Raw genomic sequence first — 20,288 nt, forward strand, 5'->3', positions numbered from 1 at the left:
TAAGTGGATCACAATAACGGCGATCGACCAGACATAGACATGAAGGTAGAGGTACCGACAAGTTGATTGAGGCTGTCTAACAACTTTGATCCCAGTGTCACAAAATTATATTCAGTGTTTGTTGAGATAAGTCTAGTCTTCTTTTATTTTTATTTTTAATTTTATTTTTATTTTATTTTTATAATTGTCAAAATTTTAAATTTTAAATTTTAGAAATTATTTTTATTTTTATTTTTATTTTATTTTTTAGTTTATGTTAATTTTAATTTTAATTCTTAATTCTCAAAGGGTTTTGTTTTTGAAATTTTTTGGGATTTGGACTGCATTTTACACTGTGTGGATAACACCTAAAATTCAAACAAAGTATAAAAGGAGGAGCTTACAGCCGAAATCATCTCCACTCCTCATTTTCAAGATTCCGGCCGTAAACCCCTTGATTTCTCTCTCTCCTCTCGAAAAAAAATTCCAGTTTGTGTGAAATTACTTGTTGCATCTCGAAGGTACGGAAAAACCGACCATGGATATGTGTTTATTTCAACAAATCGACGAATTTTGGTGCTTCAATCGAAGAAAAATGGTTTTTCGGAGCTTACGGTTGGAGCTTACGGCCAAGGAGCTTACGGTCGTAAACTCCGTTTCCGGCCATGAGCTTACGGCCATGGGTTTACGGCCGTAAAACCAGTTTTACCGTAAACTCCATTTGGTCAATTTTCTTTGGGGCCAAATTAAATTGTTTAATTGAGATAAACATAAATTTTTCATTGTTTAAATATTTTGTTTTCTCACTTGGCATGTTTTTAGTGCAGATCAAATGGCAAACTTGAAATTCGCTGAAATGCACAATTTGGCTATCGTACTGGCGGATCCTCCTGTTGCACATGGAGAGTTCAAGTCGATGATCCACAGGCTGAGGGAATGTTGTTTGGCTTCTGCTATCACGATGAATCCTGTCGTTTATCAGAACATCATCAGGGATTTTTGGAAGACTGCCAAGATAAAAAGGGATAATGATGGAGCAGTTACTGTTGAAGCAGTCGTGAAGGGATGCAAGATTGAGATAACTGAACAATTCATCAGAGAAGCTTTGTTAATTGATGATCAACCTGGTTTTCCTACTGAGATTGGGATCAAAGACGTCCAAAAGATTCTCAAAAGGATGGGTTATGAAGGCATCTTTCCTCCTACCGTGAAGAAGCTTCTGCCACCGTACTGGAGATTTCTGGCTCATGTCTTTGTGAGCTGCATTTCTGGAAGAAGGTCTGGTGTTGACGAGATCTCACTGAGGAATATGGGAGCCATTGCTTCACTTGCTGCAGGGATAGACTTCAATTTCTCGAAGTTTATCTTAGACGAATTCGTGGTGAACATCAACGCAATAACCTGAGATACTTTCTTAATGTATCCTAGATTCATCCAAATGTTCATTGACATACAATTCCCCGAGATGGTCAAGGAGGGAGACACCTTAGACATGAAGTCTCTAGGTCCACATACTGTTGGGCTAATCAAGCAGAATCGCAAGGGAAAAGTTGTATTCCAAGGAAAGTATCCGCTTGTGAAGTTTGGAAAATTTACTGAGTTGAACGAAGCATCCGAGTCTCATGGATCGTCTGACAAGTTATCTTCTGAGCCTACGTCTTCAGAGAGGGTGATTTCAGAAGATGACGTTATCACGGTGTCAGATCACGATGAAGAAGAAGATACACCAGTTCCTAATGCATTTGTGGCTGAGGAACATGATCTGACATCAGTACCTGTTCAAAGTGACTACAGTGAAGGAACTAAGGAAACTGCATCTGCAAACACTGAAGATGCTCATGATTCATTCGAGGATCTCGATCTTACTGGCTAGGACAAGGATGAAATTTCCTTAAATTTTGGAAGCAATGAAAATATTTTGTCCAATTAGAACCTCGATATATTTTTTGACAATATCCATGATGTTGCTCATCCAGCAACGGAGATACGGGAAACGGAAGATGTTCTCGAATCAACGCCTCCTACTAACAAACAAGTGGTTGACACAACAACTCCTATGGAGACAGTGTCAGGGATTCCTCCCCTTGATATTGTTTCTCCTACCACAAAACCACTTCAGAGTGATCATACAACAACTCAGACCTCTCAACCTCTTCTAAAAAGAAGAAGACGTGATCCCAGACAGGGAATTCTCGTTTCTGATATACTTCAAGGCCTCCCAACACAACCATCAACCACTACTCCTATTGTTTCATCAGGACCTATCAATGAAGGACCTAGCACCACCTATGAAGCTGGTGGTTCTTCAACTCCCGCTGGATTCTTTCCTCCCAGGCCTGATCATGACGTTGCCTCTGAGAGGTTTGCCATGCATTTGGCTCAAGAACAAAGCTCAATGACTTCCTCCCAAGCCAAGGGAATTTCTATTGGAGAAGGTCACTCAGGAGGAGATAATCCCACACTTCTTGATCTTCAAAAGGAAATAAATGTGCCTAATAAGAAGAATATTGAGCTTGACATTCAGGTGGATGATCTTTTAACTGAAAACTCCAAGCTCAAGATTCAAGTTGCTGATCTTGAAGAAGAAAAGGTGTTCAAGACTAAGCAAATTACTGATCTTCAGACTCATTTCGGTCTTCTCACTGCAAGTTACTACGACTTGAAGAAGAAGTTGGAAGAAGAACTTGGAGATAAGTTCAAGTCGTCCGTCGATGAGCCTAGAATTTATATCCCTAATCAAGATGCCCCCGTTGTTCCAGCATCTGCTCAAACTCCTCGAGTTTTGGATCGATTTGATAAGGAACCAGCTCAAGCTCCAAATGTGGTGGCTCTGAAACGTGCCAAATTGGCCAAAACAGTTGAGAAAGGTCAATTTTTGTTTAAAAGGAGCTCGGATCAAAATGCTCATGGGGATCAACCTAACATCACTGTTACAGATCTTGGAGAGAAACGCTTTAGAGATGTATATGGTGATAGGTCAGGGATCGTTTCATGGGGTTTTCACGACACTTTAAATATGTGGATCGTGAGACGGAAAAGTGGCAACACCGAACTATATAAAGATGCTCATGATTTCCACTCCTGGACCAGGGTTGATCTTACAGAACTATCAAAAGCTCCTTTTGCAAATCCTTCAAATGATCCCAAGGCAGCACAATTCAAGCCTTTTTTGGAAGATCAAGTGGCAAAGGGTTTTTCTTCAATGAAGACTGCAAAGTCGATCATTAAACTATACCCAAGTGTACTTGATCCCAAAACCAATCGTCCTGTTCGATCTGTGACGTGGCCAGCTACCAAACAAGTAAAACAGATTCCTGTACTTCAGAATCATCCAGATGGATCTTTAAAGTCCATGCTTTACTGGGTGTTTGATGAATCTACAGCCTCTGCTGTCATAAAGCTTGAAAATGGATGCATTCGTTTATATGACAAAAGAGATTTGCTTCAGTTTGGGAAATGGGATATTCATCAACTGAACCTTCATCAGATCAAGGTTGCAGAAGATATTTTTGAGCCAGCTGCTAAAGAATATACGTCTATGGTTACCGATATCATTAACAAGAGGATGTGGAACGGGGCAATGGGGAAGTCAGATGTGATGGTGGTTGACTAAGATTGAGTCCAAGCTAGCACCAAACCAAGGGGGAGATTGAAGGGTCCAGTTAGTGGTTTGGTCTAGGCTTTCAATTGTAATAGTTCTTTTGAGTCTTTATGATGTAATAGTAGGTTATTTTGGTGTTTACGGCTTTATAGTGTGTTTACGGCCGTAAACCCTATTTCCGGCCCAAGTCTCCTATAAATAGAGGTTGTGTAGGTCATTATTGGTTGTTGATCCTAGAGAGTTCACGGTCGCTGTAAACAAGTTGTACCCGATGTTTTTCAGTTATAAAGCATGTGCAAGCTTGTTTCTATTCTACTTCTACTCCAATTCTTGTTCTCTTTGGTTGTTTGATTGTTTGATCATTGGTAAGATCCGTTTTCAGGACCTTACAGTGCTAGTGATAACTAGAAGGTTTATTCTCGATTAGCTCCTAAAACTCTTCAAGATCAATAAGACTCCCATTGAATTCTTGACATATAAGTTTCTTTCTTCAAGGAACATTCCTTGACGAACTAAACAGATATTCAAAATTTAGTGCGGATTCTTATCAAGAAAATACTTCATTGAATTGGTCTTAGTTTATCCTTTGCTTTAACTAAAACAACACAACTACAATTCCAAATGTGCTAGAGTAAACACATTTCTACTCCACATTTTATGATGTGTTATAAACCTACTTAGTTTAAAATAAGTTTCAATATACGATTCGAAGTTACTAGAGTATGACTCTAAAACTTGATTTGATACGAAGTATAACTCATCTCTCGATTAAACCATTTCAATAATATCTGAATCCTCTTCTTAGTTGAAACAATTTTACCAAGATTGCTTTAGAGGATCAATTGTGACATGGTTCCATAATCATTAAGATGATCATAAAACATAATACTAAGGTATTCTTCTTTCCTTTCAGATTGGAGAAGCCTTTATCTTTCTGCCTAATAGATTCTTCATATTCGTTCCACTAATCTTTGAAGCTTTTCAAGGTGTTAGAATTATGCTTAATCTCATAAACACAACCATATTTACTGAACCATCAGTAAGTCATGACGAATAGACTTATCGTCCTTTGTGGTGGATCTGACTGGTCCACATCAATGTGTACTAGATCCTTTAGTCCTTCATTTATCTCACATAAACATGTGATCAAGGAAATAGTCTTAATCTTCCAATGATCAAAATTCTCATATATCACACAATACGAATTGTATGACTCCATGTTTCTATCCAACTGAAGCTTGGGTGATGATAATTCCCTTTCACTTGGTTGATTATGACATTTCAACAAATGACGCAACTAAGAATCAAATCCACATTTAACATTGCTAAGAATAGAAATATAACCACCAATTTTCATAAATGACATTCCAAGGAAATATAAAGTAAATAAGATAAAACGCAAAATTTACTTTATTGATTATGCGAAAAAAAATTATCCTTATAATGAATATATATATATATATATATATATATATATATATATATATATATATATATATATATATATATATATACTATGTTTGTAGATATTTCCTAAGCAATCTATCATAACTCCTAAGCAGTAGCTCAAAAATCTAATCATCGAATCATGCGACCGAAATCCATCTCTCACGATCAGATTCAAACTTACTCTTCTTAAGCTTCCTTCTTTCTCTTAGATAACGCAAAATATCAAAATGTGACTATCACATTATATATTAAGAATCTATGAATAGGAACTTAATGGAGTTAGATAATAGATGTACCTAAAGTAGAGTCACACATCTTGACTTTACTATCTCTAAGATCTTTCAGGTAGTCTGGGCAGCATCACATCCAATGTCCCTTCAACTGGCAATAGAAACATATGGACTCTTCAGGAATGGTACATGGGACTATCTCAGAACTGGCCATTCACTTTACCATATGGTCAAACAATTTGACCTTGGCTGATCCCTTTCCATTGGGAAGAGAAACCTTTTATGGACTACCAATGTTACCATTGTCCATGGAATTTTGGGAGACAGATCCTTCGAACACATTTGCTTGACAACTGCTCTTCAACATTTCTGCTTCAGTAGCAATGAGCAAATATGGCAGATCAATTAGGGTCACGTCGTTGTCAGTCATATAGTAGTCCTTAATGAACTGACTATATGATTCAGGAAGCGAGTGAAGAACCAAGTCAACAGCCGGCTCCTTTGGGAAAACGACACCCAACATTCCTAATCTTTCAATGTGTGACTTCATGTTTAAAACATGTGCACACACAAAATTTCCATCTAGGTGTTTTCATGCCAACAGGGCTTGAGTAACCTTGAACTTTTCAAGTTCAAGAAAACGTGGGTCGGGGAGAATCACTAGAGGAGGTGGAGGAAGAGTTAGAGAAGCATGATTTCTAGTTCCACCATTTGAAGAAGGGAACATTCTTTCACCTTGATCAACTTGTGGAATATTACCTTCAGATTGAGAAGGAAAACCATTTCCAGAAGGATGAGGAAGACCATTGATGTCTGAACTTGACATCTACAAAAGGAGAAAAAAATTCAAGTTAGCTGATTTTTAATCCTTAATTATCAACCCAAAATTCAAATTAAGGCTAGGATCCATGTTTTCGATTCGGAGGGATGCCGTAATCAAATTCGAATCTATTTTAGGTAGGTAAGCATTTACCAGTTTCAATCTAATGAAACTCCTAGATCTTTGAGATTCATTGAACTATTCAATGACATGTTTAATCTCGATTATGATCTCACTTTGTGACTGGGATGTCGATGATCATAAACGAGATGTGAATAACCATGCAAATTAGCTTGGTACTCTCGTTGTCATTTATCACCCAATCAATGTGCCGGTTAACCACACACGCTCCATCGATCAATGATAATTTACAAGACACCCATTGCCAACAATATTAGTCCATATTAGTGTTCTGGTTAACCACACACGCTCCACTAACGACCAATAAGGTGTAATGTGCAATTTCATGGGTTAGCATGAAATTCACATTTTCCTAAAGTAACTAAGAGTGATATTTTTAGAAAATGGTTTAGTTACTTTATAATTCATTATACTTTTAATGAGAGTTTAGAGTCATATCAAACCCGTTCGGCTAACAACCCTCCACTAGTCAAGAGAGCGGTGGGTAAGAGTGGATACGCAATGGTAGTCATTTTATATGTCGCTTCCTTAAACTCCCCTTATAGTATGGCTTCGTGAATGAGGCGTACTAACGATTCGACTGACTCGTCTTATACATATAGTAAAAATTAAACTATCAATCTTACATATAGTATAAGGTGTATTTTAAACATTTTAAAATACTAAGGGTTTAATCTTTTAATAAATTAAACTTTTGATTTAATTAAATTTAAACCTTTTATGGATTTATTAATTGTCTTTTAATTACTTAATTAGTTTATTAATAAAATCCATAAGGATATATTTTAGGCTTTTCCATTTTAAATTTCAAAATTATACCTTTAATTTTAAATTTCAAACAACCCAAAAATATTAATTATTAAATCTAATTAATAATTATCTAGGAACCAATTATGGATATCTTAATTATCCTTTAATTAATCAATTAATTAAATTACTAACTATATCCATAAGGATAAATATAATTAAATAAATCATCATTATCTAATCCATATTTATCTCCTAACATTTAGGTAATATTTTAATTATCCAATCTTACCAAAAATCAGATTATGGCAGAATTAGTAAAAGATAATTACCAAATATTAACCTAGTAATCAAGTTGGGCAAGAAAATCTGAGATAAGCTTCAGACGGACCAACACGGCGAGTTGGATGACCAAACTCGACGATTTCATGTAACTCGACGAGTTCTAAGAATAAAATGTTGATTATGTTCCCTTCTCCTTTGGACAGATCACAATTGCATCATATTCAACAGAAAACTAATCCTAGGCTCTGGTACCACTGATAGGTTTTGAGCATAACTACAAATCCTATGTGTTCATGCAACCCTAAATTAAGGATCTAGGTTTTCACTAGTTGAACATGTAAACTTGAATACAAAAGAGAAACCCTAATATGCATCTATGATTTTCGAAATTAACGTAAATATAGGGTTTAGATACATACCTCAATTGTTATGTAGTAATAACAATTGATCCTTGTTGATTCTTGAACTCTTGAAAGCAAGTGCCTCAAACGTGACACCTCTAATGGCTTACAAACACTCTTTGCAAGAGGATGAGAGGAGAGAGGAGGGAATACTCTTAGAAATTCGGCTCTTCTAGGGATAGAAGCATCTAGCCGAAAATACAAGGGGTTAGATCCCTTTTATACTTGTGGTTTCTTAGTCCCAAAGCTAGGGTTTGCAGGTGGAAACTCTAATTTCCTGCTTAAGGACTAAGCAACCCATGGACTCCTCTTCTAGAAGGCCTTGGACGAAAACTTATAGGGCCACCCTATAATTTTCGTCCACTCCTATCCAAGGGATCCAAGAGCCTAGTTTCACAACTATCAATGATTTGCAAAACAACCCTTGTATATTTAATTAATTCCTTCAATCCCAAAATTAATTCCAAATCAATTTCTGATTAAATATTAATTAAATAACATGATTTCTAATTAATATATTGTTATCATAACATATTAATAAATCATTCATATCAATTTATTATTCCAAATAATAAATTCAACTTCTCTCGAAAAGTCATCCTGTCAAGTTGCAAGAGTGAAGGCAAACCAAAAGGACTTGTGCTTCTATCAATTCAAGTATATACCAATTATAGTTATGGGCTTAGATAATTAATCCAACAGTATTCACATTAGCAAACAACCGATTCTCTTAGTAATTCTCATAGAATAGCATTGTCCACATGCCCGCACAATAGTTGTCCGTCCACATTATAACCTAGCCCTATATATATATATATATATATATATATATATATATATATATATATATATATATATATATATATATATATATATATATATATATATATATATATATAAAGAGAGAGAGAGAGAGAGAGAGAGAGAGAGAGAGCGAGAGAGAGGTAGGTTCATGTATTCTAACTATTTATTGTGTGGATGTAGGGATGATTGTGGACTAATCAATTCAAAAACTAAGATAAGGGTAAAATTGTAATCTTATCTTAACTAATTTTGGTAACTAAATAATTAAAATCAAATGCCTTTAATATAGTCAATTTAGTTTAATGCTTTAAAACCCTAAGCCACAACGAAATATGTTTTTCTCCTTCCTCTCCACTGTTTGCCGGCATCCTCTTAATCTCCACCGTAACTTTTTCCTCCTCCTCGTTACTGATTCCTTCACCTATTATCAGCAACACCCACCTCGAAATAGTTTTACTAAAATCGATTAATCGGCACTAGTTGTGTAAAAAATCACAAGTTCGAAAATGTTCAGCGTCACCCTCTTCCACCTCCTGCTGCTTTCTATTTCCATTTTGCTCAAATAAATGGAAATCAAAGGTAATTTTTTTCAAATTGATGGATTTCTGGTGTGTTCAACATGACTTGTAGGGATTGAGATGCAGTACTTTGGTGGTGTTAGGGCGACACAGGGAGACAACGATAACTATTGTGGTCGAAATTGATAAATGCCAGCCAAACATCAAATGCACCTTCGATTGTTCTGCTTGACACCGGTAAGTTGTGTACCACCAATCCACCTTTAATCTTCGGTATCTCTTACTCGGTTTGTCCTGCTTGACAAATTGGGTTTGCAACCTGGTTTGAGAAAGAAATCCAAGATAAAGATTAGAGGGCATCTACCATCTCATGATTCATAGATTTTTATATCTCAGTTTATTTTGTTGACAATTGTTAATTTTAAATGCTACACGATTTCTTTGATTATTTCAATTTTTATGAGTTTTGAATTTCTCAACAAGGATCAAAGATCTGTTACTTTTTAGGTAGTTTGATGTAACATCCTAAAATTTAAGATAAGGTTCTTAAATTAATTAACTAATTAAATAAAGCATGATTTTCATAATTAAGTCATTTAAGTTATAATTATATCATTAGTTGATATAAAGCTTAGAAAGTTAAAGGTTGAAATGTTAATGTTTCAGAGTTAAGGGACCAAAAGTGTCAATTTAGAAAAGTATGTTTGACTCAACTAATGGAAGTGACTACAAAAGTTATGTAATGTATGGAGAGGGACTTAAGATGTCTATTCTCAAAGAAAAGTCACACATATCGGAAGAATGGACCATTTTTGACAAAAATGCAAAATTAGAAGGATCAAATGTGTAAAATTAAGGGAAATAAGAGGAGTCTTCACTTATGAAGCCATATGAAGGAAAATTTGAGCTTGAGAGCTCCCAAAAGTGGCAATTTCATACCTCCTTCACAACTAGGATTCAAACCAAACAAGTATTGATGCATTGGAACAAGGAGTGATCGAAACAATGGTTTACAAGGTATAAAATCTCTTCCTCTTGCTCTCAAATTCGAATTCATGACTTGGGGAAACCCTAATGTCGATTTTAGATTGTTATAATGGTTAGGGTTTGGTTTTCTAACCTCCCTTGATTTGTTTTAATGATCCCAATCTCATTCCAATCATCTAATTAATGGATTTGAGGATTTGGGTGAAAACCCTCATGAACCCTAGAAATTCAAATTAAGGATTTCATGTTTATATGTTGTAGTGGAATGGATTCAATGACCTAGATGATATTTGATAGCAACTAATCCAATTGGAATGCTCAAATTCATCCATGATGGTAGAATGTTGCATAAACATGGATTTATGGATTTGGGGATAATATGATGAAACAATAGAATCCTTTGAATATAAGCATTTGATGAGTATATGATACTCATAATCATGAGTTGATACTAAAAACATGATTTGAATGCAAAAGCTTGGAGACTTGAATGATATCTAGTTGAATTTATGGAGTATTTGGCCATAAGGGCATTTTGGGAAATGTATAGATTACTACATAAAGTTTGACATATAAGAAGTGAATGACATTCATGAATGTGAATTGACACTATAAAGATGATATTGGAACACAAACACGAAGGTATGCTAGTAAGGTTCTAGCTTTAGTGATTGGTTTGACTCGAAGGGTAATTTGGGAAACATGGAATGGAATTGAGGATTCCATGGTTAGTTTAAGTACTTGCAATGAGATTAATGGTGGTTTTATCTACTTGACAACACCCAATGATGTATTAAATGATTTGGGAATAAGTCATATTGGTTAAAGAGTGTTTTTGAACAAATTGAGCTCTTAACCCTTTCATATGAGTGTTTGTAAGCATTATGAACTTAGCATTTTGATTGAGGAATTAATGAATTAAGTTGAATATTTTGACATGATAAAACATCCTTTAGTAGTGCTTGGAATCCTTTAAAAGTGTTACAAATGGTTACCTAAAAGACTATCACTCCTCGAACCAGGACGGAGGAAACGTCCGGGGGCGGATGACTTCATTGTATTGTATCATCACAATTGAATATAACTGAAAACATAGCAACCAACATCATACATTAAAGATACCAACATACATTGTTTACAAAATTGTATTTGTTCACAACTTTTCACAAAAGTGATGTTGTGTATTTAATGTGTTTATATTTTTATTCAAGTTTTAAATTTATAAAAGCTATTTCCTTCACTAGACTATTAAACACACTAGGCAGTGTACCTAATCGTGCAATAGTATAGCTATGGTAAGAACGAGTGTCGAACTCAAGGAACGGTGTTTTAACTAACTTTATTCTACTATTAACTAAATACTAATTAAAATAGAAAAGGTTTTGGTTTCCTAGTTTTGCAATACTAGATACTTCAATTATCAAACTAACTAATTATCACTTAATTAAGCTAACACTAACTAAAGCAAATTAACAAGTATGAATTAACCAAGGTAAGTAAGAGACTTTCGTTTAGCTTTGGATTTATTTGTTATTATGGTTGATTTATGGAAGTGCAATGGATTTAGTTTCTTTAGTTACCGATTCCTAGGATGACCAAATTAGTATTCACTAATTTAATCCTTTAGCAAACTGGTTTATTTATTCGGTGATCAAGCGGACAAACTTGCAAGTTTACTAGTGTTCGGTTCGAATTGATTAGACTTATAATTGATTGACAAAGTTAATTTACTGATTCAATTTAATATATGATTTGTCGTCATATATTAGCTCCTATACCTTTTTACCCACTTTTCTACTTAACCCTAGGTTTTGTTCAAAACTCTAGTCCTACAATTTTGCAATTCACAAGATCATAAGATTCAAATTTAACTAAGGAAGATGGTCATACTAACTTAATCAAATTCAACAATAAGTAGAGAAAATAGTTATCAAAAGTACTTGAGGTTCTCTAATAAGCTAAACCAACAAATAACCAAATATCTAAATCCAAACCATAAAATCAACCACAAATACTTAATTCATCCTAGGCTAAACGAAAGTCATGATTATTTAGCTCATGATTTCAGCAAACAAAATCACAAAAATGAAATTCAAGTTATTTGACATAGCAAAATCTAATGAAAAATCGAAGTGTAGAATTTAGTTGCCTTAATGCTCCTCCTTCCAAGGTTGTGAATGAAATTCTTGCTTCCAAGCCTTAAAACCAGTGTATTGCCTTCAAAAGTGTAAATTCTCCAGAGCCAAAAGATCCCATTCGGAGGTTTAAGTGATCTATTTATACTTTTCCCGAAATCAGAGCACCACGTCATGGTACGTCCACCACGCCGTGGTCATTGTGTTTATCCCGTGTTCCACAAGTCTTCGAAGTTGATCGAGATTCTTCAAGTCACCACGTCGTCGTAAAACCACCACGACGTGTTGGGTTTCATTTAGAACTTTGATTCAATCTCCCAACTTCTAGCATCCAGCTTTCTTTTTGCTCCAAGTATGACTTTTGTCCCTGCAACATAATTCATAGCAAATTGACTACCTTTTGTTCTAATAAAGGCATAAAAGTAATTAAAATATTAAGATATGTTATAAAATTATATGTATAGATATGCACATATCAAGTGACAATAAATATGATGTTCCAAAAATGTAGTGAGTATCCAAAATCCATAGCCTGAGTACCTGCTCACTGAGTCCCTGAGATATAAGTCGTTTTGAAAAGAGTAAACTAAAAAGTTGGTGAGTACATAAACATATTTGTATAAAAACTTTGTAATAACTTTGATTTGTAATAATTTGTAAAACTCCAGAAAATCCGATATTTCCTATAAAAAAAATTGGTTTGTAGTCTTGTTCTAAAACTGTTGATAATTGCATGTGTGTTCTTTGTTATCTTTTGTTTGTAATTGAAAAGAGTGTGAGTTCCCAGAAAATCCCATATTTCCTGTTTTATAAAAAGTGCGGTCTTAAAACCCTAAGACTGGAGTGGTAGTAGTAAAATACGAGAGTGATGCATAGTTTTATATTTTTATAAAACCGGTGGAGTGTATAATTTCGTAAATCCAAAATAACATTGTTAATCCCTATGTGAGTCGTTACAACCATTCTTGATACGACTAAAATGCTTGTCATGACGTTCTTCAGGCGTCAGTTTCAGAAAGATATTTGTCACCCAAGACTATCCTAGTCTAGCTGTAGCGAACAACTCAGATGTGGGGGTGTCAACCACGTTTAGATCTATACACGATTACCTCGCTCTCCCTCCAGGAGACTCAGGACTTACAGTGTACGCTAGGTAGGTACGTCGAAGGAGAGTCTCACAAGTGCCTTAACAGGTTTACGCGGAATTTTCTGTCGTAAAACTTTTGGTTTGTATACCGTTTCAGTTCTATTATTTATAACGCTTTTTATTATTAATGAATTCATCAAATTTCAATATACTTTGTGTAAATAGTATAATTCTCTTAGTATTCAACTAGTAAAATATGCCAAAATTTTACGACTATTTTACTAATAAAAATAGTATTTGGAAAAATAACCAAGTTTTGTAGTATGTTTTTAACATACCCAAAAGTTTATTTGAGAGCTTTTGTAAACAAATATATTCTATTTTTGTTGTGACAATAATATGTCACAAATTCCACCAAATCTCATATAAATCCATGAGAATTATTATGTGTCAATATTTGTACAAGTATTAGTGGTAAAAATATATATTAACTAAAAATTAACCATTTTGAGTGTAACTCTCATATTTTTACCATCTTTCAAACTTTTACAACCAAATATGTTATGGCATTTTCTTTGATTTTTTACACATACTAAAAAAACCATTTTACTTAGAGACTTATTTCTTCTCCAACATAATACCAATATATGTGAACTTTTTCAAAGATAACTATGAGATTTGTAAAATCTTGAGTTTATGGAGTGTTAGCTTGAATTAATCAACATTTCAACACACATAATCACATAAACATACAAATGCATGCAAATATTCAAAGATTCAAACAAGACTTGACTTGTAATCCCCCCTAAAAGAGTGATAAACATGAAAATAGTGGGGTATGAAGTCACCTTGGGACTTTTCGAGATGTAGAGGAAGAAGAAGATGGAATTTCGAGCCTAGATTGTGTTCTTGGTGAGATTCTCGAAATGGTGGTGCTCTAAGAGTTTAACACACAACAAAATTGTGTAAATGGGATGCTCTTAACATAAACATGAAGCAAAACACTTGAGTTTAGTATAGAACTTACCAAGAAAGCCTAGGATCCAACTTTTATAGTGATGAACTTGAGATTTTTGAGAGAAAGTGGAGGTTGTTCTTGAGAGCAATGAGAGGAAATTTGAGTTAAAGAAAAGTTTGAAATGAGAGTGGGGATGAGGGGGTTCGACCGATTAAGAGAGAGGAGGGGGGAGTAGGGGTTGACCTATGGAGGGGTGATGGAAAGTGCATGGAAGTTTGGTGGTCAATGCTTTGTTATTTGTTAGACAAACATGAGGTGTCAAGCTTATTAACCAAGCTTATCTCTTTTTTTATATATAACCCAACCGATCTAAGAGGCTTCTCCGCCTAAATAGGGTGGTTTCGATTTTTAGCTTGGTCCACAAGAGTTTTCGGCCTAATAAGAGGGCCCAATGAGGGTTTTCGGCCTAACAAGGCTCATTGAAGTGTTTTCGGCCCAATAAGGCCCAAAGAAGGAGTCTTTGGTCCAATAAGGTCCAATAAAGAATTCTCGGTCCAAATAAGGGGTTTTCGGCCCAAATGAGGCCCGAGTATCGGTTTTCGGCCCAATATAAAGTCCAATATAAGTTTTCGGCCCATTAGGGCCCAAAGAGAGGTTTTCGGCCCCAAAAGACCAATTTAAGAAGTTATCGGCCCAATAAAGAAGTTTTGGTCGAATAAGGGTTTTGGGCCGAGGGTTCTTGGTCTGAGGCCCAAAATTGATTGGACTTGGCTTATTGGATCGAGCTTTGGACTTGCATAAGGTTGTTTCGGCTTGAGTCACATTGGATGAACGTAGGAACTTAATAGCGTTGCAGTTTGAATTTCACTAAATGAAATGTTGCAAGGTTACAGAAAGGAAATTATCTTATACAAGGATCACATCTTAACCCTAAGTTGCTAGTTGTGACATCATCCCCCCGTTAGAGGGAATTTCGTCCCGAAATTTGTTCTGGAGTAACCTTCAAAAACTAGGGAAAAGATGGGGGTACTTTTGCATCATCTGATCTTCGAGTTCCCAGGTGAACTCGAGTCCTCACTTGGCGCTCCATCAGACCTTCACAATGGGAATGCGGCTTTTCTTGGTTCGCTTAACTTGTCTATCCATGATTTCAACTGGTTCCTCAACGAAATGGAGATTTTCATTCACCTCAATTTCGTCAAGCGGAACAACGAGGGTCCCATCAGATAATCATTTCTTTAGGTTTGACACATGAAAGACAGGGTGTACATTGTTGAGCTCTGGTGGTAGCTGCAGCTTGTAAGCCACCGGACCAATCCTAGCAAGGATTTCAATGATCCGATGTATCTCGGGTTCAATTTCCTATGCTTTCCCAAAACGTATTATCTCTTTCCAAGTAGGGAGTTTTAGCAGTGCACGATCACCGAATTGGGATCCCAAGGGCTTTCTTCGCTTACTTGTATGGCTCTTTGGTCAGTTTCTAGATGCCTCTAGTCTTGTTCGGATTTTGGGTGATCTCTTCGGTTGTTTCTCTGGTGATTTCAGGGCTGGTGGTGTCGTATGGCACTTGCCTTGTGGCTAGCCGTGTGTTGGTCATCTCAGCCCAACACAGAGGTAGTCTGCATTTGTGTCCTATATGGGGAGGTGTGTGGGTGGTCGTGGCTATTGAGGATTTGTGTACTTGGTGCCCCAAAAGTCGTGTATCTAAACCTTAAGATGAACACTATTGTCACCAGAATTAAGGTTGCATGTGGTGTAGTTGACCTTATAATTTCTTAGGTTGTCTTGGGAGTTTCTTACTATGGAATTCTGAGCTAGCGGACTGTCGACCCTGCTTGTTTCTTATAGTTGGCTAAATGGGGCTTCGATTCGGAATAGGGGTTATCGATCCTTGATGATGGGTCTGTTTTCCCTTAGTAGTCAGTGGTCCTATGGACAATTGGTCCTTCCTCTTTATGAGTCGGATGGGTGCTTCCTAAGGTTAGAGGCTTGGTCAGATAGTCTCCTTACTTATTAGGTCGTTCTATTGATTGGGCAATGTCTGTTTTCGTGTTAGTGCCAAGTGGTAGAAGGGTTTTGGTTACTGGAATAGCTCCCAGAGTTGAGTCGATTTCGAATTCAACTTGGCATATAGGTGATATTTCCGAAAGACCTTATGGGACTACTTCGGAAAGGTTATAAATCTTTGGATTACCCTTTGTATCTCTTGCTTCTTGTTTCTTATTTCTACTGGGGACTAGGAAAGAGCGTGGTACCTCTTGCATAGGTACTTATTGATGGGTTTTCAGCATTCTAACACTCCTATGGTGTACATGCAACCCTAGAAACCTTGGATCTATGTTTGACTAAGATACATGCAAATAATTATTTTTCCAAGGTTCTTATCCTAACTAGCATGACATGGGGTACTTGAATCAAATAAAACTAGTAGAATTACTTACCTTGTAGTAGTAGTTGATTGCTTGGAGTTTGAGAGCCTAGCACCAATAATGTGGATGCCTCAAATGGAAGTCACAAATCACCACAAACTTGGAAACTTGAGAGAATAGTCACAAACTTCTTCAAATCGGCCCTCTTAGTTTACACACATCAATTAGTCCAATTTCAAGAACCAAAGCCTCCTTTATATAGTGTGGTGGATTAGGGCTACATCCATGTAAACCCTAATACCCATGTCTTTTTATTTCCATGAGATCCATGGGTTAAAGCTCCATGGAGTATCCATGGACTTTCCATGCAAGCCTAGCCCATTCCAAATTAGCATTAGCCCACACTATATAAATACAAGAGCCCATATTTAATTAGTCATACTTTTGATCTCTAAATTAATTCTAAATTAATTATAGATCAATACTAATTAAATAATATGATTTTATATTAATATATAAGGACTTATAATATATTAATAAATAATAACTTATACTATTCTCAAACGATTATCCATAAATTGTTCGGGTGAAGTGCAACCCAAATGGACCATGCCGGGTCGGGTCAAGTACATACCAAATATAGTTATGGACTTAGACACTATATCCAACAGTCTCCCACTTGGATAAGTCTAATAACTATAGTTGCAAGTATGACTTCAGGAACCGATTAGCAATCGTAGCTCTTTAAACTCTGTTGAACTATGAAGCGCCATTTTAGATAAGTGATCATATAATCCTCTGTTCTAGATATCAGCCGGACAAATACATGGAACATGGTCTTGCTTATTGTCCAGCATTTGTTTCCCGATTTCCGATTTGTTTGACATAGAACTTAACTGAACACATCAATTTAGTTCTGACCGGGCCCGGTACATAGGTCAAAACAAAATCATCGAGGGGCCCAGATATCGCTTCTAATTCTAGAAGGAACAGATAAACTTCGACTCATATGTTTGCTCTACTACTTGTTGAATTACACACAAAAGCACGGTTTATAACATCGAGTTACCAATGCGTTTTCGTGCAATCAATGCATAACCAACTCATAGGCAACTAATCATATCTCTAGGTTTGAAGACTTATATGATATTACCGTCTCACGATCACTCGAGATAAATTCCATGAAGTGATACAAGTGCGCGTGGGTTGAATCCAATACTCAGAACTTATGAGCACTCATGAGTGCTGTAGCCCTGCTTTGTCTAACATCTTAGACCTCTACAAGCCAACCCATGACAGTCTTGATTCATATCTACTTCCAACATATGACCGACTGTGGAGAGTTTGAATAATATGATATAAACCATAACATAATTATTTTGGAATTCAAAACATGCAAAAAGAAATAATAGTAAACGATTAACAAGAGATAGCAACACTTTACTCATAAATAACAGCTTTTATTTATCATCAAATGTCAATTACATTTTACAAATTTCAAGATTATCTAACTACTAAAACTAATATCATCCTTCAGCCCTATGCTCCGAGCATGCTGGAGATGCTTAGCCCGAGTCAGTCCCTTCGTGAGGGGATCTGCTGGGTTCTCATCCGATGATACCCTCTTTGCCACGAGGATTCCTTCTTCTATTCGATGTCTGATGAAGTGATATTTTCTGTTAATGTGTCTGGATCTCCCATGATCTCTTGGTTCCTTGGCTAAGGCAACCGCACTATTGCTGTCACAGAAAATCTCCATTGGCTCCTTTATAGCTGGTACAACTCCAAGGTCACCGATGAAGTTCTTTAGCCATATAGCCTCCTTTGCTGCCTCGCTTGCTGCTATATACTCTGATTCACAAGTGGAATCAGCCACTGTCTCCTGCTTGGAACTTTTCCAAGTAATTGCCCCTCCGTTTAGAGTAAAGACCCAGCCCGACTGAGAGCGGAAATTATCCCTGTCAGTCTGAAAGCTAGCATCACTGTACCCTACAACTCTCAAGTCCTCACTGCCACCGAGGGTAAGGACCCAGTCCTTAGTCCTCCGTAGGTACTTGATGATATTCTTTACCGCAGTCCAGTGTGCCTTGCCAGGGTTCCCCTGATACCTGCTAACCATGCTCAAAGCAAAGGTTACATTAGGTCGAGTACACGTCATAGCATACATGATCGATCCTACAGCTGAAGCATAAGGTATTCGACTCATTTCTGCTATCTCAGCCTCAGTACTAGGGCTTTGTGTCTTACTCAATCTGGCGTTACTCTGGATGGGTAACTCTCCTTTCTTGGAGTTATGCATGTTGAACCTTTTCAACACTTTGTCCACATAGGTGCTTTGACTAAGTCCAATTAGTCTTTTCAACACTTTGTCCACATAGGTTCTTTACCGCTGTCCAGTGTGCCTTGCCAGGGTTCCCTTGATATCTACTGACCATGCTCAAAGCAAAGGCCACATCAGGGCGAGTACAAGTCATAGCATACATGATCGAGCCCACAGCGGAAGCATATGGTATATGACTCATTTCAGCTATCTCAGCCTCTGTACTCGGACTCTGAGTCTTACTCAGCTTGGCATTACTCTGGATTGGTAATTCTCCTTTCTTGGATTCTTGCATGCTGAACCTCTTCAGCACCTTATCCAAGTAAGTACTTTGACTAAGTCCAATTAGTCTCTTACTCCTATCTCTCAATATCCTTATCCCTAGGATATAGGCAGCTTCCCCAAGGTCCTTCATAGCGAAACATTTCCCAAGCCAGGACTTAACCTCCTGCAAGGTTGGGATGTCGTTTCCTATGAGAAGTATGTCATCCACATACAACACCAAGAAGCTAACTATGCTCCCACTAGCCCTGACATACACACAAGACTCATCCTCACTCCTAGAAAAGCCAAACTCTTTGACTTTCTCATCAAAGCAAAGATTCCATCTGCGAGATGCTTGTTTCAATCCATAAATGGATTTATCAAGCTTACACACTCTATTAGGGTATCTTGTATCGACAAAACCCTCTGGTTGAGCCATGTAAACATCCTCAGCCAACTTTCCATTAAGGAAAGCGGTTTTGACATCCATTTGCCATATTTCATAATCATGAAATGCAGCTATGGCTAACAATACTCTAATAGACTTAATCATGAGAAACAGGAGTAAAAGACTAATTGGACTTAGTCAAAGCACCTATGTGGACAAAGTGTTGAAAAGGTTCAACATGCATAACTCCAAGAAAGGAGAGTTACCCATCCAGAGTAACGCCAGATTGAGTAAGACACAAAGCCCTAGTACTGAGGCTGAGATAGCAGAAATGAGTCGAATACCTTATGCTTCAGCTGTAGGATCGATCATGTATGCTATGATGTGTACTCGACCTGATGTAGCCTTTGCTTTGAGCATGGTTAGCAGGTATCAGGGGAACCCTGGCAAGGCACACTGGACTGCAGTAAAGAATATCCTCAAGTACCTACAGAGGACTAAGGACTGGGTCCTTACCCTCGGTGGCAGTGAGGACTTGAGAGTAGTAGGGTACAATGATGCTAGCTTTCAGACTGACAGGGATAATTTCCGCTCTCAGTCGGGCTGGGTCTTTACTCTAAACGGAGGGGCAATTACTTGGAAAAGTTCCAAGTAGGAGACAGTGGCTGATTCCACTTGTGAATCAGAGTATATAGCAGCAAGCGAGGAAGCAAAGGAGGCTATATGGCTAAAGAACTTCATCGGAGACCTTGGAGTTGTACCAGTATAAAGGAGCCAATGGAAATTTTCTGTGACAGCGAAAGTG

This window comes from Lactuca virosa, chromosome 3 (genome assembly GCF_052849685.1).
Source record: "Lactuca virosa cultivar CGN04683 chromosome 3, Lactuca_virosa_CGN04683_v6, whole genome shotgun sequence".
In the NCBI taxonomy this organism is placed as follows: Eukaryota; Viridiplantae; Streptophyta; class Magnoliopsida; order Asterales; family Asteraceae; genus Lactuca; species Lactuca virosa.